The following is a 27,532-nucleotide window of genomic DNA, read 5'->3' as shown; positions in this document are numbered from 1 at the left end:
TGAACCTTCTCTACTCTTGGCAGCTTTGTGAATTGCTCGAGGGACGTGTCAGAATTTGGACCCTCGAGGGTGCCCTATGCAGGGCCTGGCCCAGAGGACATCTTGGTTAGTTTTTGCTGATAAATCGGTATGGACCACGCTACCCTGCCCATGCAGACCTTCTCTCATCCTCTTCCTCCTACTTCTCCTTTGCTCCCTGACAACCCCTCCAAAGCTTGGTCTTCCTGCTCCTAGCAACTCAAGATATTCTCAAAATATTCTCACTCCTTTTGACTTATCAGGGTGGACACCCGGGCTGTGTGTGATGCGGGTGGCAGCAGTTCTAATGGATCTACTGCTGCCAGACCACTACCCGTGGAAAGGTGCTAGGGAACTCAGCTATCCCTTGTGCTGAGCACTGTGCTCAGGCTTATGGGTATTATGGAGGGGGCTAGGTCCCCTGTGGTGTCTTCATGTGGACTTTGGGGGGCAAGGAAAGGGCTTCTTTTCAGCACGTGCACAAGCCGAGCCAGGCCAGAAGCAGCAGTGTTTATGCAGGGAAGAGGACCAGGCTCCTCACCTGACTTGGTGCCTTTAGACATACCTGAAGAGGGGACAGAGGAGTCTGAGGCCTGAAATCAGCGCCTCTGGGGTCCATCTCCTCGAAGTGAAAGAGTTTAAGGCTCAGTGTTGTCCCCTGATCAGCCATGCTTAGCTGTACTCAGGGCTGGAGGACGGGGTGGAAAGGGAATGAGGTGGGTGGAACTATCTCCAGACTCCTGTAACAATGGACCCCAAGAGCTAGGAAGAGAGCCAGTGTGTCACTTCAGTTGTGCTCTCACTTCTCACAATCACCTGCAATAGGCCAATGTTGGGTCCCCATCCTGCAGAGGAGAAAATGGAGCTTCGGGAGGATGGTGGTGCTGGAAAGTGGCATGGTCAAGGGCGAGAACCCATGTGAGGCTGACTCCAAGTCCAGCTCTTTGTTGCTCCACTGGCCCTGTCTGCCATGATCGGCACACACTCTATCCTGGTATGGGGAGGCTCCAGGGACGAGTTCCAGAAGGAGAAGTGAATTTGAATACACAGCCCTGACTCTGACTCAAGCGGGTCCTGACATACCAGGCAGTCCACTCAGCGCCATGTCCTGGAGAAACTTCATCCCTTTCCATCAGTCACGGCTCACTCAAGCATCAAGTACCAGCTTTTTTTCCAAGCCCCCCAAAATGCTGTCTTCTATTCCATCTGCTTGGAAGGGTTTCTTCCCCACCCCCAGTTCTGCTCGTTAAAAGCCGTATTCATCTCTCAAGATTCAGCATCCTCCTCCGTGAAGCTTTCTCAAGCCTTAGCTTGCAGCCAGGAGCACACTCTCATCCTCAAGGCCACATCCTTTCCATGACTGGTAGGGCCATTGCCTATGCCTCCTGTCCTGCTTCCAAGCCTCTTCTGATCTTCCCAGCTGTAAACAGCCTTTCCCTTGGGTTTACTCTCACAATACAATGCAATGGTCCCTGAAGTGTGGTACACATTTTGCTAGTGGCACATGAAGTAGTGGTATGGCAGGGAATTTTACATATCTGCAGACCATCTTTTTTACATTTAATAGTCATGTATTTATTCTAATGCCTACTCGACTCCAATAATAATTGGAGGAAAAAAGTGTAATTTCTTGAGTATTCAAGGCTGAATTAAATGAGTTCAAGAAAAAGAATTTGCTATCTGTAAAGTGGATTGAATTACTTATCCCTTTCTTGTCAGCTGTTGTGAGGAGGTGTGCAATGATGGCTACAAATTGCTTTGAGGAGGGCTTATGTAGTCCTGGTCAGGCTCAACTTTCTGACCTGGGTAATGGGTATATGGGTGTATTCATTTTATAATCATTCACTGATGTATGCACTTCAAAAAAAAGATTTTATATATTTACTTGAGAGAGAGCACAAGCGGGGTGGGAGGTGGACTGGGGGCAGAGAAAGAGAGGAAGAAGCAGACTCCCAGCTGAGCAGGGAGCCCAATGTGGGGGCTCAATCCCAGGACCTTGGTATCACAACCTGAGCCCAAGGCAGACGCCTAACTGACTGGGCCACCCAGGTACCCCTGTGCATTTTTTGTGTGTGTTTTTGTGTATGTGTGTGTGTGTTGATTTCTCATAAAAAGTTTATTAAAAATAAAAGCCTGACACATAGTAGGCCCTCACTCAAGGTAAGTTGCATGCTTCATATTTTGGACCCAAGGACCCACTAGAAGGGTGTTGATGCCTCTGATATCCAAGGAAGGGTAGGTTTAGATGTATAGAAAGTGGGTTTAGGGAGGGCAGTAGGCTATGGAATTGTGATTTGAGGCACGTTTTCTTCTTTGGCTCCTGTCCTGGTAAGAAAGCCAGAGAGCCTTCTGAGAGCCTGTGCTGATGAGTAGCAGGCCAAGACCAAGACGGTGGAACCAGCCAAGACTTGGATCATAAACAAGCATACATCCCAGAGGATAAGCAGAGAGGCCAGCACAAGGGACAGAGCACTGGCCTGATGCTTTATGACCTTGGGCAGGTCCTGGGCCTCTCTGAGCCCCATTTCATTTCCACCTGGGCAGTTAAATACATAGACCTAATTGCTCCTTAAGGGTCCTCTCACCTCAGATGCTCAAAGGGCTGTCCTAGGCTTTGACCTTAGTCAACAAGTTTGTTTTCAAATAATCTGAACACCCAAACTGTTCAAGGTTGCCGATGATACAAGAATGAGGGACTCCAGCTGCTGCCTTCAGAGGGTTTCCAGGTCTCAGTTTTTCTTATATACTTCCCCCCTGGGGCTAGATGAGCACCATGGTTCACAGTAGGAGGGTCTCTGAGAGACTTTCAAAGGAAACCATAGCCAGGGTTGGAAATACACATGCCTCCAAAGGTCAGGAAGTGGGGCAGGACATTTGTGAAGTAGGCTGGGGGAAGCAATAGGGAGTGTCAGAGAACTGGAGCATTCATGCTGCCCACCCTCCCCATAGCCCCCACTGACCCCCAAAGCATTCATCCTCCAATCTGGGAAACTTCAATGCTGGTCAAGCCTAATCCATCTGTAGTCCACAGGCTATCAAGAGCTTGCCGCTTTGCTTCCTGTTGGCTGTGGCCACCAAGTATACTCGAGCCTATATTCCTATAGGTATATATTTCTGTATAAACACTATACATGTAATATCGCACCAATGGATTTTATAAATTGTAAAATATAAAGAACTGTGTAACAAAATACATGTGATTAGGGATTCTCATATTTCTATCCTGTACCCCAATAGATTATGCACCCAGTTTGGAGGCTGCAGGCCTTACACCCAGCTGATGGGAGAAGGACAAAAGAAGGGGACTGAGCACATGCGCTGTGCTCCGCTACCTTTCAGGGCTTGTTCCCAGGTATATCATTCCCTCACTGAATAGATTTCACTGGGCCTGTTGTAGCTAGGTCCTGTGCTGGGCACTGGGAGATAGAGAGATGGACAGGACAGACAGAAGTAGTTGACAAGCCAGTCAGAAGAGCCAGACAATAACTCAAGGTGTAAATTATTGACGTAGGGCTGGTGTGATCAAAATGCTGGGGGTGGGAGAATTCACATGGTGATATGATGGTGAGCGACAGGGATGAGTGTGGGGAGATAGTTTAGATCAGTGGTCTGGGAAGGTCTCCCTGAGCTAAGAACTGAAGATGTCAAGGAGCCAGCAGAGGGAACAGAAGGTGCCAAGCCCACGAGGTGAGGAGAAACGATTCTGAGAAATGGAAAGAAGGCCTCCTCCTAGGGTGGAGGAGGTCAGGGGAAAGTGGCCAATTTTATTTGAAGCACAATGGGAAATCTACTAGAGAGTTTTAAGCAAGGAAGCGATCGGATCTCATTGAAAATTTTCCAAGACCACCCTGTCTACTACATGGACAATGGACCAGAGGGGATTGGAGAAGAAATGGGAATGTCAGGAGGCTGTGATATTGGTTTGGGCAAGAGGCGGCAAACCAGGATCAGGCAATGGAAACAGTGAGTTCAGGCAAGCATAAGATGTGACCTCCTAACAACCCTACAATAATGCCCTTGTAAGGCTGCTATTATCTTCCCCACTGCACATTTGAGGAAACTGAGGCCAAGTAAAGTTAAATAACTTGTCCACGATCACACGGCTTGTAAGTGATAAAAGCAGGATTCACCCAGGTCTGCCTGGTTTTCTTCCCATTCTACTTTAAATTCTAATTACGTTTCTTGCTCCAGGGAATCATTCACCAGGACCATACAGGGTCTTCCTACTTCTACCCTGAAAATCGCTTGGCATCCTGAACAAAGAAAGGGGGACTGCAGGCTGACCGTGCAATCAGCCAAGGGTATGTGAATGGTTAAAACAGTCCATTCGTCCCGTTTTCCTAAACATGCTGAGTTCACCAGAGCTCTAACTAAGGGAAAAACCATTCTTTCCTTCGGAGGGGGAGTGGACAGGAGGAGGGTGGTGATGGTATATTTGGAAATAGAAAAATAAAGGCTGCCAATTTCTGCCTTCAAGGGAAGCCCAAGGGCACAGGCCATGACAGGGCAAGTGACTTGCCAAATCCCTCATAGCTCCCAAAGTTGTTCATGTGAAAAAGAAGACAGAATTGTTCCTCCCAAAGACATGAAGTCCTTTACAAAGCAGTTTGTTAGCAAAGCCTCGCATCCCTGTCACTATGCAAAGCACGCTGGAACGTTGCCATGGCAACAAGCAGCTGGATGCCTGAATTGGCTCAAGGCCTGTCTCAGCAGAGGCCCAACCTGTAGGGGCAGCTCCCAGAAAAGGGTGTGTGTGTTGGGGGGGGGGGGGAGCTGGTTTTGCAGATGCTGATGAGGAGCCCTGAGCTCGCTTCCAGGTTACCAGGGTCCAAAGCCTGTGTCTTCAGGAACTATTTCCTGTTGCCAGACATGCCGAACTTCCACAAACCACAGAACTCCAGGTTGGCATAACCCTGACCCTTTCCCCCAGTTCTCTTCTGGTGTGTTCCCCCCGCCCCACACACACCTTTCTTTTTTGTGTGGCTGGGAAAAGGAAAGAAAAGGGAAACATCCACCTGCTGTAAGACAAAACTCCCTGTGTTACAAGAAGAAACTATAGCCCAGAGAGGGAAAGTGACAGGCTGAAAGTTGCAAGGCCTTGGCAATGCCAGAGTCAGAGCACAGCTTCCCTGACTCCATGTGTGAGTTTCACCAGTGTATACTTCTTTCCCTGGGCACCTGGGAGGGAGGAAAGTGATTCGGTATTGATGGAGGCCCTCCCAGTACATGCTGTGCTCCATTCTTCCAGCTATTCCTCATAGCTCGTCTGCATCCCAGACTTGCAAGACAACTATTATTATCCTCATTTCACATGTTAGGAAATGGAAGCTCAGATAGGTTAAGGGGTGAGCTGCAGGTCACACAGCTAGACAGAGTGGTGTTAGACTCCACCCTGGTCTTTGCACTTCACCACAGGGCCCCACGCTCCTGATCCCACATGCGCTTCACTGCCTCCAGTATGAACAAGACACACCACTGCAAGTGATTCTAGACACTGTTTCTCCCCTGCCACTTATGACAAAAGAGTGCTCTCCAGTAGATCAACAAGCTGCCACCCAGTAAAGACCAGCCACTGATGTATTTCTCCAAGCCTCAGGTTCTGCATCATTAAAGTGAGGGTAACTCTAGTTGGAGGTTGCTGGAGGGGTGAAATGAGAATGTGTATAAGGTGGGCAGGGCGGGGCACCTGGGTAGCCCAGTAACGGCTGCCTTTGGCTCAGGTCATGATCCCGGGGTTCTGGGATTGAGCCTAGAGTGGGCTCCCTGCCCAGCGGGAAGTTTGCTTCTCCCTCTGCCCCTCCTCCCGGCTTGTGCACTCTCTCTCTCTCTCTCTCAAAAGGTAAAAAATAAAATTTAAAAAGTGGGAAGGGCAAGGTCTGGTGCACAGCAAACACTCAATAAATGTTAGTTACTGCTAAGAGTATTCCCTTTAGGGACCAGTTCCAGTTCTGCCACGTCAATGACACCAGCCCTTATTTGATGCAATTTCAGTTTCATTCCCCGGTCATCCACTCATTGCCGGCTGCCAGCACCTGGAGTTAAATTCCTTCTGCCAGAGGAGAAGAGGGCCTCAAGACAAGGTGATACTGAGCCAGTCCTCAAATAATGAAGCGATGTTTGCCAGTAAGATGAGGGTTGGAGAGAGGACATTCCAGGCAGAGGACATTAACAGCAAGAGCCTAAAGGTATGAAGGTACCTGGTGTTTGGGGACAAAGAGTGATCTAGTACAGTGAGGCAGAAGATGAGGTAGTCGGGAGCAGACCACGGAGGACTTGTGTGTCAGGAGAAGGGGTGATGGATTTTATCTTGAAGGTGACAGGGAGCCACGAAAGCTTTTAGGTGAGGGAGATCAGCATGGGGGCTACAAGGTGGAAGGCTGATTCGAGAGAGGCGAACAGACTGGTCAGAGGTGGTGGGAAGGTGTGGGGTGAGAAGGGTTGAGGGCTGAGGATGAGTACCAGGGTGGGAAGGAACAGTGGAGGAGATAACCTGAGGATAGAATGGGTAGTGCGCTCTCCAAATTAGGGAGCCCTGGGAGAGGCATAGGAACAGGGAGGAGAGGAGAGAGCTCAGCTTGGCTACTGTGGGTGTGCGGTGCCTCTGGGCACATTGTCCACAAGGTCAGGGCCGAGACAGAAATGGAACAGTCACCAGCTCTTGGAAGTCCAGCTGACCCTTGACAACGTGAGGGTGAACTTCATGGGTCTGCTTCCGCGAGGATTATTTTTGATACAGTAGAGAAGTGCAGCTGTGTTTTCTCTTCCCTGTGACTGTCTTAACGATGTTTTCCTTTCTTTATTCTAAGAACACAGTATATAATCCATATAAAATACAACATAGGCAATAACAGTTTATGTTATCAGGAAGGCTTCTGGTCAACAGGAGGCTATGAGTTATGTTTTGGGGAAGTCAAAAGTTGTATGTGGATTTTCAGCTATGTGAGGGGTTGGTGTCCCTAACCCCCATGTTGTTCAAGAGTCAACTGTGTATGAAGAGTGGATGGGACAGTCCGGTTTGAGTGGGGAGATTGGGGAGAGAGGGAGCTTAAGTTTAAGCTTTAGTGTCATGATTGTTTGTGTTTCTCCCCTGCCCTGCAGTGGCAGCCTTCCTGACTCACTACTCCAACATTTATGAAGATGCAGAACAAGGCACTCCTGCAACACGGTGAGCAAAGATTGCTCAGGCTGTCACGCATAGGGCCTTAGTGATCCAGGTGGGCAGCTGACACCCTTGTCTCAAAGATTTTCTGGGAGAGGGACTCATGATAATTCCAACAGGTCACACCAAATTAAGGAGCAGGCAGAGAAAGCCTTCAGGTCTCAGCAAGCTGTTGAGCTCATGGTGGCAGAAACAAGTCTTCTAAAATTCTGATTTGTGCTTGAAAGTTCAAATTTTATCTTTGGTAACAAAACTGTGGGCTGTTTTCCTTGAAGTGACAGGCTCACTTCGTTCACTTTTGAGAAGACGCCTGCCAACTACTCAAGCCTGAATAACTGTAGTTCATCGGTCCTTCTTTCAAACACAACGGATGTTCCATGGAAAAAAGAGACCTATTGAGCTTACACCTCCAACAACTGCACAAACACTTTTCCTCCAGACAGCCCTCAGACTTCAGCAAAACAGCACAAGTGCTCTACATGTTCTTCCCATTTCATTGCACAGATTATTTTTAAAAAGATTTTATTTATTTATTCATGAGACACACACACACACACACACACACACAGAGAGAGAGAGAGAGAGAGAGAGAGAGAGAGAGAGAGAGGCAGGCAGAGACACAGGCCCTGGGCTGAAGGCGGCGCTAAACCGCTGAGCCACCTGGACTGCTCAGATTATTAAAAAGACTTGAATTCAATGATCAAGATTTAATTTTAAAAATAACATTTTTTTTTACTGGGTTATGAAAGGATAAAACTGGCTTTCCTGGCCCCTGAGAGTGTGCGGTGGTGAGGTACGCAATGACCAATGGTACAGGTGGGTGCTACCACTTTAATTTACTAAGGTGCCAGTAGTTTTGCCCTGGGTGCGAACATCAACCTAGTGAAAAAGGCACCCCCTGAAAGGGTCTCAGTAACTCCTAGAGGTCTACGGACCACTTTTTTTAAAAATTTATTCATGAGAGACACATAGAGAGAGAGAGAGAGGCAGAGACACAGGCAGAGGGAGAAGCAGGTTCCATGCAGGAAGCCTGATGTGGGACTCGATCCCAGGACTCCAGGATCATGCCCTGGGCTGAAGGCAGGCGCTAAACCACTGAGCCACCCAGGGATCCCCTGCGGACCATTCTTTAAGAATTGCTGGTTTAGAGGGGCTCCTGGGTGGCTCAGTGGGTGAAGTATCTGCCTTCAGCTCAGGTCCTGATCTCAGGGTCCTGGGATCGAGCCCCGCTCCGGGCTCCGGGCTCTGGGCTCTGGGCTCTGGGCTTTGGGCTCCAGGCTCAGCAGGGAATCTGCTTTTCCCTCTCCCTCTGCCCCCACTTGTGCTCTCCCTCTCAAATAAATAAATAAAACCCTAAGAAAAAGAACTGCTGGTTTAGAGAGATTCTTGCCCAAACCCATAGGGGCAAGTTAGGGAGGGTTTATTGTAGCATTCTTTGGGGTCACAGGGAGTTGATGAGACCAAGATGCCTGGTCTTAGAGGAGCACAGAGGTAAACTGGGGTAGATGTGTGCAGTCCCCAGAAGTTGATAAAGTAGATGTGCATGTAGCAGCATGGAGAGACCTCAAAAACAGTGTTGAGGGAAAAAAGATATAGAATATCATCTATGAATCAACGCCATTTCTGTCCATTAAAAGCATGCATAAATATATTTTCAAAGACACCTGTATTTCTGAGACACATACCAACCTACTAGAGAGAGGATGTGAGTGGGGATGAAAGATGAAAAGGAAAAATAAAATCAAACAAAAAAAGAACATAAAGGCCCTTGCATGGATAGATGATCATGTATAGAGCAGAATATTTAACTGTGCCCTTGAGTCAAATAAGGACAGAGTGAATGGGAGGCAGAAAATAGTCTACTCTTTCAAGAGTACTAATAGTGAAAGGGGAGGGGGTATTGCTGGAGAGTTCCAGAGAAGGAAGTGGGTGAGGTAAGTGCTTTTTGCCTCCCATCAGTGTAGCCAAATGTGTGCTAGCTTGGGTTACCACTGGCCTCCTGATTTCTGAAGGTCACAGAACAAGGCTCTGAGAGGTAGGGAGGGCATGGGAGGAGGTCTCCAGTTGCTGGTTCTTATTTTTTTTTCTGGGAAGTAGAAGATGAAATCATTGCCTAGAGGTAGATGGGATGTAGCTGGGGCATGACGATCCAGGGAATATGTGAAGCAGCTGCCCTAGAGATTAGGGGAAAGGAAAAGTATTTCTGGGGGATCCCTGGATGGCTCAGCAGTTTAGCGCTGCCTTCGGCCCGGGGCGTGATCCTGGAGTCCTGGGATTGAGTCCCACATCAGGCTCTCTGCATGGAGCCTGCTTTTCTCTCTGCCTGTGTCTCTGCCTCTCTCTCTCTCTCTCCGTGTCTCTCATGAACAAATAAATAAAATCTTTTTTTTTTTAAAAGTGTTTCCAGGCAACACTGACAGTCCATCTGGAGACTGAGGGATACCTGAGATGGATGGCAAGAAAATTGCCTTGATTTTCTGTTTATGTATTTAGTCAATCAGTCAACAGATATTTATTGAGTGTCTATTATATGCCAAGAACCTTGTAAGGTACTTGGGATACCATAAGGAATAGAATAGGCATATTTTATATAAAATGAGGATATTTTGGGATCCCTGGGTGGCGCAGCGGTTTGGCGCCTGCCTTTGGCCCAGGGCGCGATCCTGGAGACCCGGGATCGAATCCCACATCAGGCTCCCGGTGCATGGAGCCTGCTTCTCCCTCTGCCTGTGTCTCTGCCTCTCTCTCTTTCTCTCTCTGTGACTATCATAAATAAATAAAAATTAAAAAAAAAATGAGGATATTTTATATCCTTATGGACCTGCCAGTCTAGTGTGAGGAGGTAGGGGCGGCGGGGGGGAGATGTTACGTAAGCACACAGAAACAAATAATGCATCATAATAATGTTGAGGAAAGAAGGCACAGGGTGCTGACTCTACTGGTGAGGGTTAATGCAGTCTGAAGAGCCTTTTGGTAACCAGAGATCTTCATTTCCAAAGCCTGCACAGCGTCCCACTACAGGGACGCTCCCTGATTTACCTAGCCAGTCCCTTACTGGGTTCACCTTCACCCCATTCTTTCCACATCATAACCCATATTTTGATGTTCATCTCCATGCACGCATTTTTGGGCATTCCTTTCATTATCTCCTCAGGTTAAAGGGCACACACATTTTTAGAGCTTTAGAAACATTGCCATACTGCCCTGCAGAAAGGTAGTACTGGTTTACACGGGAAAAAGTCTGCTTTAAAAAAAGGGGGGAGGCACCTGGGTGGCTCAGTGGTTGAGTGTGTCTGCCTTCGGCTCAGGTCATAATCCCAGGGTCCTGGGATGGAGTTCTGCATCAGGCTCCCCACAGGGGACCTGCTTCTCCTTCTGCCTTTCTCTGTGTATCTCTCACGAATAAATAAATAAAATCTTTAAATAATAATAATAATAATAATAATAATAATAATAATAATAATAAAAGGTTAACAGTAGTCAGATCCAGGTGGTAAAAAAACCTGCGAAGACTTTTTTCTTTTCTAAATTTTCTGGATTTAAATTTCCCATTTCCCCACCTTCTAACAACTCTTACGCATATGTGTGTTACTCACTTAAAAATATTTTTGAGTTCTTAATGTACACACACATACAACATAAATATTCAGTGACTACAAAGAGAATTCAGAGAAAAGGGAGTCTCTTTGACCCCTAGACCGCTTCTTAGGCATCCTGCCAGAAATGTTCTGTGCATATACAAGAAATTAGATGGTGGCATGAGATTATACGCATTCTTCTTTTGCACCTTACACTTTTTGTTTAACACAAAGAACCACCACATTTTATCCAAGACTGCATAGTATTATTCTATGGTTATTTGAGCTATTTCCTCTACAAAAACATGTAATATTTATTTAACAATGATAATAAGAAAGGTGGAAAAAAGAAGAAGAAAGACCATCTACTGAGGTTAAAATATGCCTCCATTTGTTCAGGTAACATGCTGGGTTACAGAAAAAAAAAAAAAAAACTAAGAAATTTAGTTTCCAGGGCGGGCAGGGAGGAGGAGGGGTGGGCAGGGGAAGCAGAGTTTTTAGTCTCAAGGTTTGGAACACCTGTGCTTTTAATAAACAATGGATTTGCTTTTATCTGCGAATCCCATGACTGATCATGCCTCCCCTTTCTGTTATCTGCCATGAAAGCTTACAGCCAAATTTTGGGACTCACATTTATCAAGAAAGGACTTCCTGACCTTCACTTTGTGTCAGGACTTCTTCACTGGTAATCCTTGTTCTCCTCTTGCCTCATCTTTCTCTCCTACATCTAATTTAGGCTCTTTCCAAGTACTGGGTGTAACTTTGTAAGCCACCTTAAATTCTTTCTGGAATAAATCAAGGTACAAAGATTTTTTTATTTTTATTTATTTATTTTTTTTACAAAAATTGAGCTAAATGTTCAGTTCTCTCGCCAACGCAATCCTCAGGGGAGATGGGCAAGACACAAGCAGGCTATGCCTCGAGAGAATAACAAAAACCTAACTGGAGGTCAATCAATTGCTGGGCTACAGGCGTCAAAGCTGAGGTCTTCAGCTTCTAAATGCGCAAAGCAATTTAGCGCTTGAGTTCCCATGGCAACCATGGCCGGGCACTCAGGCGAAGATTCAGGAGTTCCTGCCTGGCGGTTGCTGCGGGGCTCTAGCTGCTGGCCGCGTGACTCCGCTCAGGCTCTGGCGTTTAGATTCTCAGGGACTTTGCATCAACGGGAGTTCTGGAGTCGGGCCTAATTGAAAATGCAGTTGCCGAGAAGAGGTGAAAAGTATACATCGGAGACGCAGTGCCAGCGAGGTAACCCTCGAGTACCAGAGGTTCCTACCCACTTTTCTCTTCCTCACTCTCCCTGCCGCTAAGGAGGTTAGGAAGCGGGAGATAGGACATCGGTGGGAGGGATCCACAGCAAGCTGCCCTTTCTCAAAGGGGCTAAGGGAGTGACTGGAGTATTGACAGGGGAAGGGCTGCCCTCATTAGCATTTTTAAAGCCTCAACCTGATTGATTGCTTTGGCCTCTCCCGGAGAAAGGTTGTGTTACCCGCAAGCGGAGGGGCCTCGGCGTGGGGGCTTGGAGAGGGAAACCCAGGAGTAGAAAGAGACAAGGTCGGTGAACGTTCCCTGGCCACTAGGGGAGAATATAGATAAGTATTCCTCTGATCCGGGAAGAGGGAAGAAAACTTTCTCCGAATTAAGAAAACACAAAGGAAAAAAGCAACATATTTGAGTGTCGTTAAGAAAAAAAACATGAGCACATTCCAAAGCACAATAAACCAGAAATCAAAGACAAAAAAGAAGAGTGGGAAATAAAAAGCTATTTGCAGCACAGGGCAAAAAATGGTTAATAACTTTATTACATAAAGAGCTTTAAGTAATAAGCTCTTTACCAATAAGTAAAAAGACACACGTTTTACTTTAATAATCAGAAAAGCCAACTCGGTTTAAAAAAAAAGAGGACAGCAGAAGAACGTGTCATTCTCTGAAAGGGAAGCTATTGAGAATCACAGAGTGTAGATCAGCTCCAACAACTGCAGAAGCGGCTGGGGGAAGAGAGTTGGAAAATGTCTTGTTTATTGCACAGGGGAGATGGGGTGGGGTGGAATGTCTCCTAAAGCTTATTTAAAAACAACCAATTTAAAAATAAATAAATAAAAGCAACCAATTTAGAACAACCTGTCAAAATTGTACTTGAAGGGGCACCCGGGGGCTTAGTCAGTTAAGCGTCTGCCTTGGGCTCAGATCATGCTGGGGTCCTGGGATCCAGCCCCGCATCAGGCTCCCTGCTCAATGGGCAGCTGGTGTCTCCCTCTCCACCACATGTGCTGTCTTGCATGTGCACTCTCTCTCATAAATAAATAAATAAATAAATAATAAATAAAATCTTTAAAAACTGGTACTGGAACCTGTCACTGACCTCTGCAAGCAAGAGGGCTCTGCTTCCCTCTTGAGAGGAGTATGGCAGGGAACATGTTGCATCATCTCCTTGGGAAGAAGGCTATGATAGAGCCCGACACCCAGAGCAGACCTGGCCTAGGGTAAGAAGGTGCTCAGTGAGACCTTGCTGAGGAGCCTCTGAGGTTCTTTTCATGACAGTCAAGTCCTTAAGTGCAGTCCCTGCCCCCAAACAGCCTTCAAGGGACTTAGCTGGGACCATTCCTATTCTGCACTTCTGTAGATGGCAGGGCTATTCATTTCTCCCACAGACATTGCTTGAGACCTCTTATGTTGGGCATGAGATGGGAGTGGAGGAGTGGACCCCCAAATGAGAAGCTCATTACAAAGACTTCTCAGTCCATTGCAGGAGATAATATGCAACTTGTGAAAGAAGCAGCTTTTGAGATGGGCTTTGAAGGTTGAGTAGGAGTTCGATAGGCAGAGATATAGTCAGGGTGAGTATCAGAATTGGAAGTAAAGGCAAAGATATGAGAGTGGGTGGGATAATATCTAAAACCCTTTTCAGCTCTGCCAGTCTATGATTCTGAACTTCATCTTCCTCCTAAGCAATAGTACTTCCATGAAGTCATGGATTTGGTATGCTACTAATAGTGTCCTCTGATAGAAAAATAAATACACAAGCATTCAAATAAAAGGAAACATTCATTCATACCTCTCAAGGGCATTTTGCTTAATGCCAGTGGTGGGGGTTCCACATTTGGGGAAATTGTGCCAACAGTAATAAGGAACTACTGAGGGACCTATCTCCACAACTGAGAAGATTGGAGGGGGAGAGCATGGAGGCAGGCAAACTGGTCAGAGGTTCCCACAAGAATCCAGTGAAAGGGAATGGGTCCCTCGACTCAGAAGAAATGGCCCAGAAGCCTGGGGTGTATGGGGAGAAGTGATGATTAGACTACAGAACAGGTTCCGAATTTCTAGTTTGCTGCACATAAATTCGGATGAGGCAGGGCTTACATTCAATTCTGGCCATTATGTTCTTTGCAACATTGAGGGGTATTGTTTTACATTTCCCTTCTCCAATTTGGGACACATTGTTATGGTTGTTAAAAAAGGTGCCAATCTGGGCAATGGCAGGAAATGTTTTCCCACAGGAAAGGCTCACATCAGATCCCTGCTGCCTTTCACAAGTAGAAATCAAGCCTCCTCCTACAGAGGACAGGAGTGCCAGACCACAGTGGCACCTTCAACAGGCGTTGAAGAAAGAAAATGTTCCTGGGGCACTTGGGTGCCTCAGTTGGTTGAGCATCCGACTCTTGATCTAGGCTCCGGTCATGATCTCAGGGTCCTGGGATGGAGCCCCATATCAGGCTCCATGCTCAGCATGGAGTCTGCTTGCGATTCTCTCTCTCACTCTCTCCCTTGCCCCTCCCCCACTGTGAACACTCTCTCTAAAATAAATAAATTTTAAAAATCTTTAAAAAGGGAGAAGCAGGCTCCCTGCAGAGACCCCCAATGTAGGACTCGATCTCAGGACACAGGGATCACGACCTGAGCCAAAGCAAGATGCCCAACCACTGAGCCACCCAGGTGTCCCAAAAATCTTTAAAAAATAAGAAAGAAAATGTTCCTTTTTGATTAGTAGCTCTGGAATGGAGTGTTCTGCAGAGGGCCTGGGGGTAAGGGAGGAAGCAGGCAACACATTTCCAACTCTGTCATCTGAGCAGCCTGGAATGAAAGCCCAGAGAGATGGGTTGTTCTGGGGAGACCACCACCTACCTGCCTTTTCCGTTTGCAACCTGGAGGAGGCCAAGATTGACCTGGCAGTGATGTGGAAGAAGCAAGAGAGAGAGGAAGGTCAGATGGGAGATGACCATGTGGCATAACTGTGGCTAGGTCTTGCAGTGGCTGCAAAAACAGAGAGGGAGGGCAAGGTGTGGAACGTTGATGATGACTTAGGGAAAGAGGGTCTCTCATACACTCTTGGGTGAATGTGGAGCAGTTTCATGACACACATACCTCTCAACCCAGCAATCTGACTTCCAGGCACATACGAGATTTCTACATATACAAGGGGTAATTACACAAGACTGTTCACCGTAGCATAGTTGGTAATGGTAAAAAAGAGATACAATCTAAGTTTCTATCAGCAGAGGGCTTCGGAAAAGCGATTTTATTCTTCATGCGATGGAATACTATGTGGTGGTCAACACAAACAGCCTACATCTATACGTTTAAAAGGAATAGAGACCAAAAAGATAAGACTGAATGAAGAAAAGAAAAAAGAAAAATTGCAAACAGCTCTTTCACACAGAATATCACTTATGACAGATTTGAAGTATATAAGACCCCGTATCACACATCACACACAGACACATAAACATGGCCTGGACACGTATCATGGTCAAGATAATGACCCAGTACTACACAATATATATTGTACATATACAATATACCTTACATATACCTTGCATGTAATACTATTAAAATCCCTCAAGATGCTGTCCTGTCCCTGTCCAGCTTGGGCTGGATTTCACCCTCCATCCATCCACAGGGCACCCTGGCACAGTACACAAGTTGCAGAACCATACACGCTAGACAAGCATTCCTGACAACCGGGTTCTTCATAGTCTTTTATCATTCTGCAGCCTGCTGGAGGCACTGCCACCATCTTGGCTGCCATCTGTGCTTTGCAGCCCCTGTCAGGCCTCCTTGCCCTGGATCGCAGGCAGGAAGTTCCATTGAGTCAAGACACAAAAATGGGTTCTAGGGTGAATTTTGAATATTATTCTATGTGCAAGGACTCTGATCTATTATCACGAACATCTCAATTGCCTCAGTTAGAGTGGTACCTGCTTCTCTAGCCTCCTGACAGAGGTCCAGTAAATTCTGAGAAGCTAGAGGCCAGAAACAAGCTGTTGCACCCCCTGGTGTGGCCTAAAGGAAATGCTGGCGACACTTCTGCCATTGTTCTGGGGGAGAAACGAAAGCCTCCTCCATCTCCATCCCCCGGGAGCTTTTGGGTCTGCCAGAACATCTGCATTGTCATCAGTAGGGATTGAACATTAGCAGTCTCCTCAGAGACCCTTGTGGGATCATGCTGTTCCTTCTCAAGCAAGAGAATACAGCCTCCTCATTCTGGGAAGGTAGGGACTGTTGGATGCGCAACTCTGTCACTCTGCCCTCCCACCAACAAAGTCACCTGCCTCTGCTTTTCACCAACTCCTTTCTCCCCAGGAGGACAGGCCCTTCATTTTTCCCTTAGGGCAACTCATGCTGACCACTGCTCTGGATCCCATCCCATTCCATCCTATTAGCTAACTACCTTTCATTGAATCCAAGGGTGGGAAGGTTACTCTTTGTCTCCACGTCCTCATCTGTACTATGTGGGGAGAAAATAGTATCTGCCTTATTGAGTTGTGAGGATTGAACGAGTTAATTCACATACAGTGTTTATCTTAGTGCTTGTCATATAGTAGGCACTCACTAAATATTGCTCCTGATGCTGCTGATGGTGATGAGTGTGAAAGGCACAGTTAAGGGCAATGAAGTCTGAACAGCCAGGCCTGGGATGGACAGCTCTGGAATGAGAGTTTGCTTCAGGATGGAGGCCCCATAAAGAAGGCTCAGGCCGCTGCTGGGCTGGATCCTGGAGGCCATCAGGGTGCATTCTTCTGCAAAGCAGAATCAGCCACCCTTTCTTCTTGAAATCCCATCTTGTCTCCTCTGTCCTATTTAGACTTGTTTTCCTCATCTGAACTGATCAGGCAACCCGAGGGCTTATAAGCACTGGGAGCTGGCCTCAGGTGCCATATTGCACCAAGGCTTGAGGCACACCTTCTCCATACCCAGCCTGCACACTGGGCCTCACAGGGCCTGGGAGAAATCTATTAATGGTTCCCACCCTGAGACACTTGGAGCTCCATGGTACCCAATTCAGGGAAATAATGATTGACTTAAAAAAGCTTGTAGTCAGGACCAGTCTCGATATGGGCAAAGAGGATTTGGACAGGGAGAGAAAGACCTCAGTGTCTCCTCTGCCATTCAGTGGCTGTTGCCTAAAATTCTACCTTTGGAACATTTTATTTCCTAGCCAAAGCCTTGTTCCTGGTGAAAATGCAAAGGCCCCAGGCATGGGAGCATTGTGAACAAACCTCCAATGTTGATGGCTTCAGTGGAACAGTGTGTGGAGCAAAGTCTATGCAAAACTGAGAAATACAGCAAGTTCCAGCTCCCTTCTCCCCTGCTCAGCCTGCCAATATCTACTGAGAAATAAAAGACTCAAACACAAGGAAGAGAAGCACAATGGGAGAGACCCCTTGGGGGGAAGCAGGAGGACAAGTGGGTGCCTGGCTGCAGTTTCCGGATGATAAGTGAAAAAAGATGATGAAATGAGGGGTGTGTGTATGTGTGTGTAAGGGGGAGGGAACTAAAGGAGCAGCCACGTTTCAATCTCACCACCTTCAGGGCGAACAGTAGCTGTAGTGTACGCACATCACACTGCATATTTATTTTCAACAAACCTGGGGTTTTCATCCCTGCAGCACCTCTTATTAGCTGTGTGACTTTGGAGAAGTCACTTGACCTCTCTGAACCTTGGTCTTCCCATCAGTACAACCCCAATGATGATAATAGTAATACCAGATTGGTAATATTGTTTGGGGGCTTACATGAAAAAAGAGGTGCCAGAGAAGCTAAACCAGTCTCTGGCTCAGGGGAACTCCTTTATTTGTTGCATCTGAATTGTGCCCTGAGCCAGCAATGGGGGCTTTGCCAACAATGTAAAGACACTGAGAGGCAGGAACACAGGACAAAAGTGACTCCTGAACGTCCTCTGCTGTGTCTGTTCTTGAAATATCTCCAGAGGAGACAGCATACTCCTCGGTTCAGGGTTTGGGAGCCAGAATCCAGATGGCAGGGCCCATTTATCAATGCCACCAGACTCTCAACTTTAATAAGCTTTCTGCATTCATAACCACAGGAAGAAGAGGAAATGGGCCAAATTCTTTGATGATAATGAGCATCGCCAGCTCAATTTTATATTGGCAAAGTGCATAGTGATCACTCTGATTAGTACATTCTCATATCAGCCTTTGGGAGGCACAGAAGTATTTTTCTCTTTGTTTAAAGATGTAGGAAATGGACAGCACAAGCCTTCGGCCATTTCCAACACTTGGCCTGGTCAAATGCCTCTTCTAGGTATATGGAGTTGCCTTATTGCTATTGGAATCTTAGGGATGATTTCTGACAGTCGAGGGCCATTCAATACTTTTCCAGGAAGATAGGCTCCCTGGTGTTGTCTAAAAGACTCTTGTCTTTTACCTATCAGTTGGGGCTGTGGGTAGGCCTAGGAGCAAAGAAACTCCAAACCTTAAAAGGTTAGGAATGAAGGGACCAGGGAGTTAGGGAAAATGGACCAATGAAAGTGCTTAGTAACATGCAAGGACCAATGGGGAGTGAGCCCCTCTGTTTCCATGAGGCAGCCTTGGTTTTCATTGGCTTGGACTGTGAAACTGTCTCCCTGAACTGGGGAGGGGGAGGATCTGCAGCTTTGTTTAGGGGCTTATACCAGTCCATGGAGGGGCCTTAGGAAAACTGAGGGAACTCCCACCAAGGCCTTTACCACTGGTAAGTATATATATATATATATATATATATATATATATATATATATATATATATATATACCACCTCTAAAGCAGTTTTCAGCAGACTTTCCTTTTTGCCAGGTCTGCCCAAGTACAAATTGTAGTCTGTACATGATATGAAAAGGCACACAGGTCATCTTAAACCCCTGAATGAAGGGCAACCCATTTATATGTCAGTCCATGCCTGTCTCAGGCCGGTCACAATCAGCAAAGATGGTCAAAAACATTCTGCCTGCTCACCCTGGCCTAGCTCTGGAACCTGTGTGAACCCAGCCTGATAGGGCACTAGGGGTTCCCTCCTCAGCAAATGATTTGAGAGGGCACTGCAAATAGTGTGTGCTGACCTGGGCACCGCATCTGAGGCTGGGAGTGAGCTGAGCCCCAGAGGCCACAGGGGCCTCCCACCTTCCCACTGTGAGGGGCTGGTTTTCCTCACCATCCATCGTGTCTGAGGCCACTGTCCTTGCTCCTTCCAACAGCCTCACCCCACGAGGGACCTGCACCCCACCCAGTTCTGAGCCTCAGCTGGTTGCTGGGGACCCAGATGGTAGGTCTGGCTCCTGCCAGGCCCTCCCTTCCCTTAATGTTGTATCTCTGCATAGACTCCTTGGCCTTCGTGGGTTGGCTTGTGGGATGGGCAAACGAGATTCCCACTCCAAGGACCACTACTGCACCCTGCTCCCTGCGTTTCCCAGATAGTGCCATCTGTACCCAATTTGCCTTGAGTTTTCCCCATGTCCCTGAGGCACTGTAGTCACACTGCTTTTCATGCCCTGACTGAACTGTTCTTTAATTTTAGCAACTGCTGTGTGCTAGAAGCTGGGAAGGTTGCTGGGTCTTGGTTGTCCCTGGCCCTGCTGCCCAGTAGCAACTTGGACCCTGATGGCTCCATTCTCTACATGGGAGCTTCCAGAATGTTCTACAGCCACCACATCATTTAAGAAATTTCCATGGGTCACTCTTCCCTTATGCAATCTCTCGAGTACTGTGGGGGCTCAAACAATGCTGAGGGGTGAGTGGGAGGGACACCCTGACAAGGCTGCCGGTTGATGTTCATGCTGACAGGAGCTCGAGTTCTTGTTCTGGAAGCAGCACCTTCCCTTCCACTCACCTGGGAAGATTTCCAAAGCTAGGAGGAATCTGAAGTCACCCTGCTGTCCCAAAGTCTGGTCTCTGGTTGTGTCGGATGAGCCCCAAGCATGTGAGAATCCAAAAAGCTGCAAGGTCCTTCACTGCTACCATGTTGGTCCCAGACACCTGCTTCCAATTCTTTGGATTCCTGATTTGCACTCACTATCCCCACTGTTCCAGAAGCCTGGAAGTGCCAGTCTGTTGGGCCTAAAATTGACCTCTGTTCCCTCAGCTCCACGTCTTCTCTTCCATGACAATGGTACTGGCCAAGCTCCCCCGGAACTGACTCTCTGCATCCCTCCCAACACACCTGGTAGCTCCTAAAAGACAGGGACTCTGCCCCATTGATCTCTGCATCCCCGTCACCACACAAGGCGTGTGTGACATAAAGGAGGGCCCAGTAAGTGCTGGCAGGACAAATCTGTGCACTCAATTCAAGTGTAGGACTAACCTGGTCGCCTCACAGTGTGGTCAGTTTATTTCGTGCTTACGGACTCTCCACTCCTTTCCAGGAAAGATCTCACCTAAAATGTGGGGTTCCATTTGCCTGGAGTGGGCAAGGACAAGGGCTGAGGAATACAGGCCCCAGGTGAGATGGAGTAAACCTTGGCTAAAATAATCAACTGTGTGTGGCCCAAGAGGCACAGAGACCAACTGTTCAAGAGGGGGTTTTGGAGAGTCTGATGCATAGCGGCCTCCCAGAAAAGGGAAAACCAGAGTAAAGGGTGCTGAAATGTGGATCAGGGCCTTGAAGAGGCTGTTTCTAAGGGAGCAGAATGTAACAGAAAGAGCACAGGTCTGAGGGGGATCTGGGTGGCTCAGTGGTTGAGCGTCTGCCTTTGGCCCAGGTCACGATCCTGGGGTTGGGGGATCAAGTCCCAAGTCTGACTCACTGCGGGGAGCCTGCTTCTACCTCTGCCTATGTCGCTGCCTCTCTATGTCTCTCACGAATAAATAAGTAAAATCTTAAAAAATAAAGAGCACAGGCCTGAGGCCATATTGCCTAGAGTCAAATACCAGCTTTGCCAGTTCCTGGGTGACTTTGGGCAATTTCATCAGGAAACTTTTCATTCCCCAGCTTCTTCAGGTATAAAACAGGGGACAGTAAAACTGTCTACTCCACCGAGTTAGCACACAGATTACAAATGGTACATAGCGACTGCCTGGGAACACAGATCATTCTCAATACATAGCATCTATTAATATCATTAATAAAATTTGGTGCAGGATTGATATTCACGTGCGATATGCAACCTGGTTAAATTTTTAGAGACCTCAAGGAATGTCTTCAGGGTGTCGTTACGTGTGTAGGAGGATGACATTTTCTAGGAAATTCTTTTTAGGAGAGTAAATGAAGTGACAGTGAACTGGGTATTTTTTTTAATAATAAATTTATTATTTATTGGTGTTCAATTTGCCAACATACAGAATAACACCCAGTGCTCATCCCGTCAAGTGCTCCCCTCAGTGCCCGTCACCCATTCACCCCCACCCCCCAACCTCTTCCCCTTCCACCACCCCTAGTTCGTTTCCCAGAGTTAGGAGTCTTTATGTTCTGTCTCCCTTTCTGATATTTCCTACCCATTTCTTCTCCCTTCCCTTCTATTCCCTTAGTGAACTGGGTATTAAGGGTAAAAGGGTATTAAGTCTGCTGGGCTCGAGAATTGCTGGAGTCGGGAAATGGGTTGTGGTTGTGTGTGTGCATGCCTATCTCCCTCGGCTTGACTGTGGGCACCTGGTGGCAGCACCGAGCCCAACTCTCTATCCTGCACCTCACCACTCTGCACACCTAGTCCGGGTCAGCCACAGAACATGCATGAGCAGAGAGGGTAACCAAACAGTTCTGAACAGGAGCCACCTGACTTGGGTCTGTGAGAGCCCTGAATGACATGCCTACAACTGCTTTGTCCATTTGTCCATTCGTTTACATAAAGCACCTACAATGCACTGGGCTCACAATAGGTCCACATCTTCAACCTAGGCCACAGGCTCCTTATTCACTCAACCTAGGGCCCAAGCTACATTTGAAAGTCCTCCTTTTAGCTCAGGGACTGTCTTGGTCAGACACGCTGCTCAGCTTTGACTTTCAGCCTCTTTCCAAGATCCTGCCTCTTAAGTCTTCCCCACTGGCTCCTCTCATTACTGCTTATTAACAGGTGTGGTCCAGGTTAGGAACTGGACCTTTCCAGCTCCAGGACACCACACTCCAGTCTGGCCCTAACACTCCAGGTTCATACTGGCCTGAAGAGGTGGTTGGGAGTGAGGACCACAGACAAAGAGAATAGAATATTTGAGCCCTGCTCTTGGGGAGGAAGTAGATGAGGGGCAAAGCAGGGCATGGAGAAACAGTGAGGCCAGGAAGTCAGTCAGTGATAGTCCTCTCCTGGACCCCTATTGGGGGTGAAGTGAAGCCACCAACTTTCCACAGAAACAGCAGTCTGGGCTGCCTGCCACTGTATCACCACACAAGCTTGGAGCCCAGTAAGTGAAGCTTCAGGCTTCCGTTTCAAAGACTAGCTCACTCTGCCAGACTGTGTGGTTTGAACATACTCTAGATGTTTTCCTGCTGAAATCACAGAGACTAGGGACTGGAGAGATTGGAGGGAAGAGTAGAATGCACAGGGGCAGGGGCCGAGGGGATGGCTTCATCTGTGATGCCTGCAAGGCCTTTGTCTCCAGGCAAGGCCTCCAGAGTCTTCCAGTCTCCACCCCAGGCCAGTCTCCCCCCTCTTGCCTGAAAGAAAGCACTTGAGATCTGTGGCAGCTGTTTGGGTCAGGGCTGGCAGGCCCTGGTAGGGAAGTCCAGAGCCAAGGGGAGACAGGGAAAGAGAAGGCTGGCAGCATCCTGCATGGGAAGCTTCTCAGAGGCCGTCCTTGCCTCGCCCTTCTTGTACTCCTTTTGTTTTTCTTTTTTTTTTTTTTTTCCCTTTTGTTTTTCATCCCATCCCCACCCCTAGCCTGCTGAGAATCAAGAGGTGAGGGCCAGAATCAGATGAGTACATAAGCCAGATGCTGAATGTTTCAACCCATAAAGGGAAGAAGGGAGGCGACATGAAATCCTGCTACCCCCACCCCCCTTTTTCTTCTTCAACTTATTGGAACTTGTCTGTGCTGTCTTCTGTTTTAAAGATGATTTTGAAAGTCAGGTGCATATATTTCTGAATCACTCAGGAGTCGGGTTACTTGTGGAAGGGCAGGGCCCTACTGTTTCTTTCCTGTTCCCTCTGTTATTCAGGTTAGAGTCATGCCAGAGGCCACAAAGGAGTGGCTGGTAGACATGTTCGGATGATGTAGCTCACAAATTTAAAATCGCTGTCAATGGTGAAAAGTGATTTTATTTATTTATTTGTTTGTTTGTTTGTTTATTTATTTATTTATTTATTTATTTATTTATTTAAGAGAGAGAGAGAAAGAGAGAGCAAGTGAGTGCCAGGGGATGGGCAGAGGGAGAAGGAGAGGGAATTTCAAGCAGACTTCACGTGGAGCTTGAAGCCCAACACAGGGCTCAATCCTACCTGAAATCATGACATAAGCCAAAATCCAGAGCCAGATGTTTAACTGACTGAGCTGCCCAGGTACCCCAAAAGTGACACTATTTTATATTGAAACCAAGTATGGGGGTGCCTGTGTGGCTCAGTGGTTAAGTGTCTGCTTTTAGCTCAGGTCATGATCTCAGAGTCCTGAGATCAAGCCCCAGGTCGGGCTCCCAGCTCAGCTGAGAGTCTGCTTCTCCCTCTCCCCACTGCTTGCACTCTCTTTCTCTCTCTCTCTTGCTACCTCTCCCTCTGTCAAATAAATAAATTAAAAAACTTTAAAAAGCAAGAAACCAAACATGAGTTTTTGGCATCTCAAAAAATGGGAAAACATGGCAACCTGGGTCAGTAATTCTAGATGAGAATGAACAGAACAGCTGAGAAGCAGCTGTCCCCTTAGACGGGGTGCAAATTGCCCCATTTCCCACAGTCCACACATCTCCTTATGATGTTTCAGGCATGCAGGACCACTTACCATGCTTGAACTTGTCTCTGTACATGACCTGCTTCTCTCACTTATATTAACTTCCTGAGCCCTCTCAGCATTTTCGGTTGAAATCCCTGATCTACATATCCAGCTATTTAACTATTTCCAAAACACATCTCCATGTTTGCCTTTGTTCTAACCTCTATGCCATGCCACCCACAGCCTACCTAGAAATGGGTACCCATCCTTTAAGATCCAAATGAAGCTTCATCTCCCCAGTAAAGACTCATACAAGCAGAGTTGGGGATTTCCTCCTCTAGATTCTTGTTGCATCCAGTCCAATGCTCCATCATTATTATGTATCTATTGGTTTATAATGATCTGTTCCTGCTGCTGAACCGTGTGTTCCTCAAGAGCGGGGAGTGGGTCCTCCTTATCCTTGAATCACCAGCACCTCGTACAGATTTGGCACAGAGCAAACACTCAAATGCTTGTTAAATAAATGATAACTGGTTAAAGAGATAAAAAGGGAATTATAAAGTGTTCACTCAGTACAGATAATGACTATCCCTTGATGGGATCAGAGACAAGTTGGGTGGCACCAGAGTAGTTCCCTGAAGCAATAGCTATGTGCAGTCAATCTCATTTGGCACCAAGAGCTTGGTGCAGAGCCTGGCACACTCCGGGGGCTCATGGACAAAAAGACTGGAGTCCACTGACCAAGGAGCATGGCACTTGAACTTTATTTGGGGTTGGAGTGCTTCAGGGGCCACCCCACATCACTCTGGTCTAGAATACTGCCTCCAGCACATCTTAGGTCTGGGACCTTCAGCAAGTGACTTAACCTCCCTGCGGTTCAACACCTAAACCAGGAAAAACCATGGGAATGATACTACTTCATTACAGAATAGGTATGAGAAGGTAAACAAGGTACCAGGTGACATGCTGCAGCTGGTTAATATGTGTTTTTTTGGGCCCTGTGTCAGTCTGGGTTAGTAAAAGAGTATGTGGTTGTGTGAGCATGAGTGGGTATGTTCAATGAAATGTGGAACTACATACGTATGATCTGTGTTCCTATCCAGTTCTGATTCCTTGGGATACCCTCTCAAGGGAAGATTAAGGTACATACCCTAAAAGGAAGAAGCCTGTTCTAGAATGCTCAACAAAACCTACAAAGAGAGCTTAGCGTACTTCTTCCAGGAGAGCCCTGCCCTGCCCCAACCCCCATCCCATGGTGGCCGCACACGCCATAGGTATGAACGCTGTACTCTCTTAACCCATTTTGGGTTGTCGTTTCTTCATCTATGTAATGGAAATGGTAACCACTGCTTAGAAGGCTGGGTGGGTAACCTAAAAGCACTTCACCTGGTGTTAGTGTATATGGAGCAGAAGCTCAATAAACACTAGGGTTCTTTCCCTCCGCTGGGGCCATAGGACTGCAGGCTAACAAGTGAAGAATGGCAGAGGAAGGGACACTGACTGTGTGTTATACACTGAAGGGGATGGGCATGAAAGTGATGGGGAAACGATGAGAGGAAGGCCATAGGATTGTAAATGAATGGAGAAGATGCGTGTGTATTTCTAAAATGTGGTGGTGGGGTGAGGGGTGGTAGGTTCTCATGGAGTCCTGAATACCCACAACCACTTCACACAGCACCCAGCTGACCTGGTGCAACCAGTTCCCACCTAACCAAAGAGGGCCAGACTGTGGTTAACCAAGCTTTCTGAGATTTCCCACAGACACCACAATAGGATTATTGATTGTAAGTGTATCTGCCACTGACCTGGACTTAACTTGAAGTTGTAGCCTTTTTTGAATGTTTCAAAAGATGTTTCATAGGAACACTGTTTATAAACGGTGAAAAATGACAAGAAATACAAATATCTAAAAACTGGAGAATGGATGCATAAATTGAGGTGCAGCCATTGTGTGGAACAGTATACAGCAATAAAATTAACAAATTATAACTCCTTTATCTGCATGGATTAACCTCAAGAGCACAATGTTAGAAAAAGCAAGTTACAGAAGAATATGCATGCACAGTATGATGCCAATTACATAAAGTTTAAAAACATGCAAGATAATATATGTAGTTTATGGGTGAATACATATGTGGCAAAAGTATAAATGCACACATGGGAATTAGAAACAGAGATACTGGCTTCTAGGCTAGGATGGGGTGGAGCTCACAGCTGGCTTCTTTTTTTTTTTTTTTTTTTTTTTTTTTTTAACTGTCTTTGGTCTTTGTTTTTTTTTTTTTTTTTTTTTTTTTTTTTTTTTTTTTTAACTGTCTTTGGTCTTTGTTTTTTTTTTTTTTTTTTTTTTTTTTTTTTTTTTTTTTTTATTGGTGTTCAATTTACTAACATACAGAATAACACCCAGTGCCCGTCACCCATTCACTCCCACCCCCCGCCCTCCTCCCCTTCTACCACCCCTAGTTCGTTTCCCAGAGTTAGCAGTCTTTACGTTCTGTCTCCCTTTCTGATATTTCCCACACATTTCTTCTCCCTTCCCTTATTTTCCCTTTCACTATTATTTATATTCCCCAAATGAATGAGAACATATAATGTTTGTCCTTCTCCGACTGACTTACTTCACTCAGCATAATACCCTCCAGTTCCATCCACGTTGAAGCAAATGGTGGGTATTTGTCATTTCTAATAGCTGAGTAATATTCCATTGTATACATAAACCACATCTTCTTTATCCATTCATCTTTCGTTGGACACCGAGGCTCCTTCCACAGTTTGGCTATAGTGGCCATTGCTCACAGCTGGCTTCTAATAAGCTGTTCCTTAGCCAAAATCTGAAGCAAATGTGGCAAAATGTTAAGATTTGACATTTATCCCCCTACTTTGCTCTATGTTTGAAAGACTTTACAATTTTGAAAATTCAGGGCAACAAAGGGTCTCAGGCTGCCCCTGCCTCATCCTTTTGTACACACTCCTTTGTTGAGGGCCTGCTGCAACAGACATGAGACTGGGGGGGGGGTCTCTATCACAGGTCTCTCACAGACCATAAATCATTTAAAGCTTCGTATGACCCTGGCACTTAAGGCTCAGACTGGTGAAGTGACTTATCTAAAGACAAGAAGTGTGATTAGATCCCAGGTTCCCAGGCCCCACTCTCATACCCTGCATCTGAAAATATGAGTCCTATGCTGCTTGAGGTTCTCTCTCTCCATCTCCCTCTTCCCCTCCCCATGCTCATACTCATTCACACTCAATCTCTCTCAAATAAATAAAATCTTTAAAAAAATAAGAGAATCTTAAACCTTAAAAAAATAAAGTGGCAAACTTAAGCCCTAATAGATCAATAATTACATTAAATGTAAACGGTCTATATATCCAAACTGAAAGAGTTTAGCAGAATGCACTAAAAAACACAACCTGATTATATGTTGTCCACAAGAAACTCACTTCAAATGTAACAATATAAAGGCTTAAATAAATCCACCAGGAAGATAGCAATCCTAAATGTGGATATAACAAATAATAGAGCTGCAAAATACAAGGAGCAAAAGCTAACAGAGCTAAGAGTAGATATAGGTGAATCTACAGTTATAGCTGGGGACTTAAACATTACACTTGCAATAACTGATAGACCTACTAGACAGAAAATCAGAAGAATGCAACAACATAATCAACCCATAGGATCTGACATTCTTAGAACACTCTATCCAATAAGAATAGAG

General features: G+C 46.5%; 1 protein-coding gene and 1 long non-coding RNA gene across 2 annotated transcripts in view; one reads left to right on the top strand and one right to left on the bottom strand.

Annotated features, from left to right (window-relative positions):
* LOC112671838 (uncharacterized) overlaps positions 1-17,389 on the top strand; it is a 31,840-nt gene extending 14,451 nt beyond the window's left edge. Inside the window, exons 3-7 of the long non-coding RNA XR_003143880.3 lie at positions 3,256-3,370; positions 4,210-4,319; positions 6,010-6,203; positions 7,117-12,003; positions 17,192-17,389. This is a non-coding gene — a long non-coding RNA (uncharacterized LOC112671838). The remainder of the gene's footprint in view (positions 1-3,255; positions 3,371-4,209; positions 4,320-6,009; positions 6,204-7,116; positions 12,004-17,191) is intronic.
* NHSL2 (NHS like 2) overlaps positions 1-27,532 on the bottom strand; it is a 249,592-nt gene that overhangs the window by 89,506 nt on the left and 132,554 nt on the right. The gene's annotated exons all lie outside the window — the stretch shown is intronic.

The sequence above is a fragment of the Canis lupus genome, chromosome X (assembly GCF_003254725.2).
Source record: "Canis lupus dingo isolate Sandy chromosome X, ASM325472v2, whole genome shotgun sequence".
Lineage (NCBI taxonomy): Eukaryota > Metazoa > Chordata > Mammalia > Carnivora > Canidae > Canis > Canis lupus.
The sequence above is the reverse complement of the archived record's forward strand: the minus strand, read 5'-3'. Positions and strand labels throughout refer to the sequence as shown.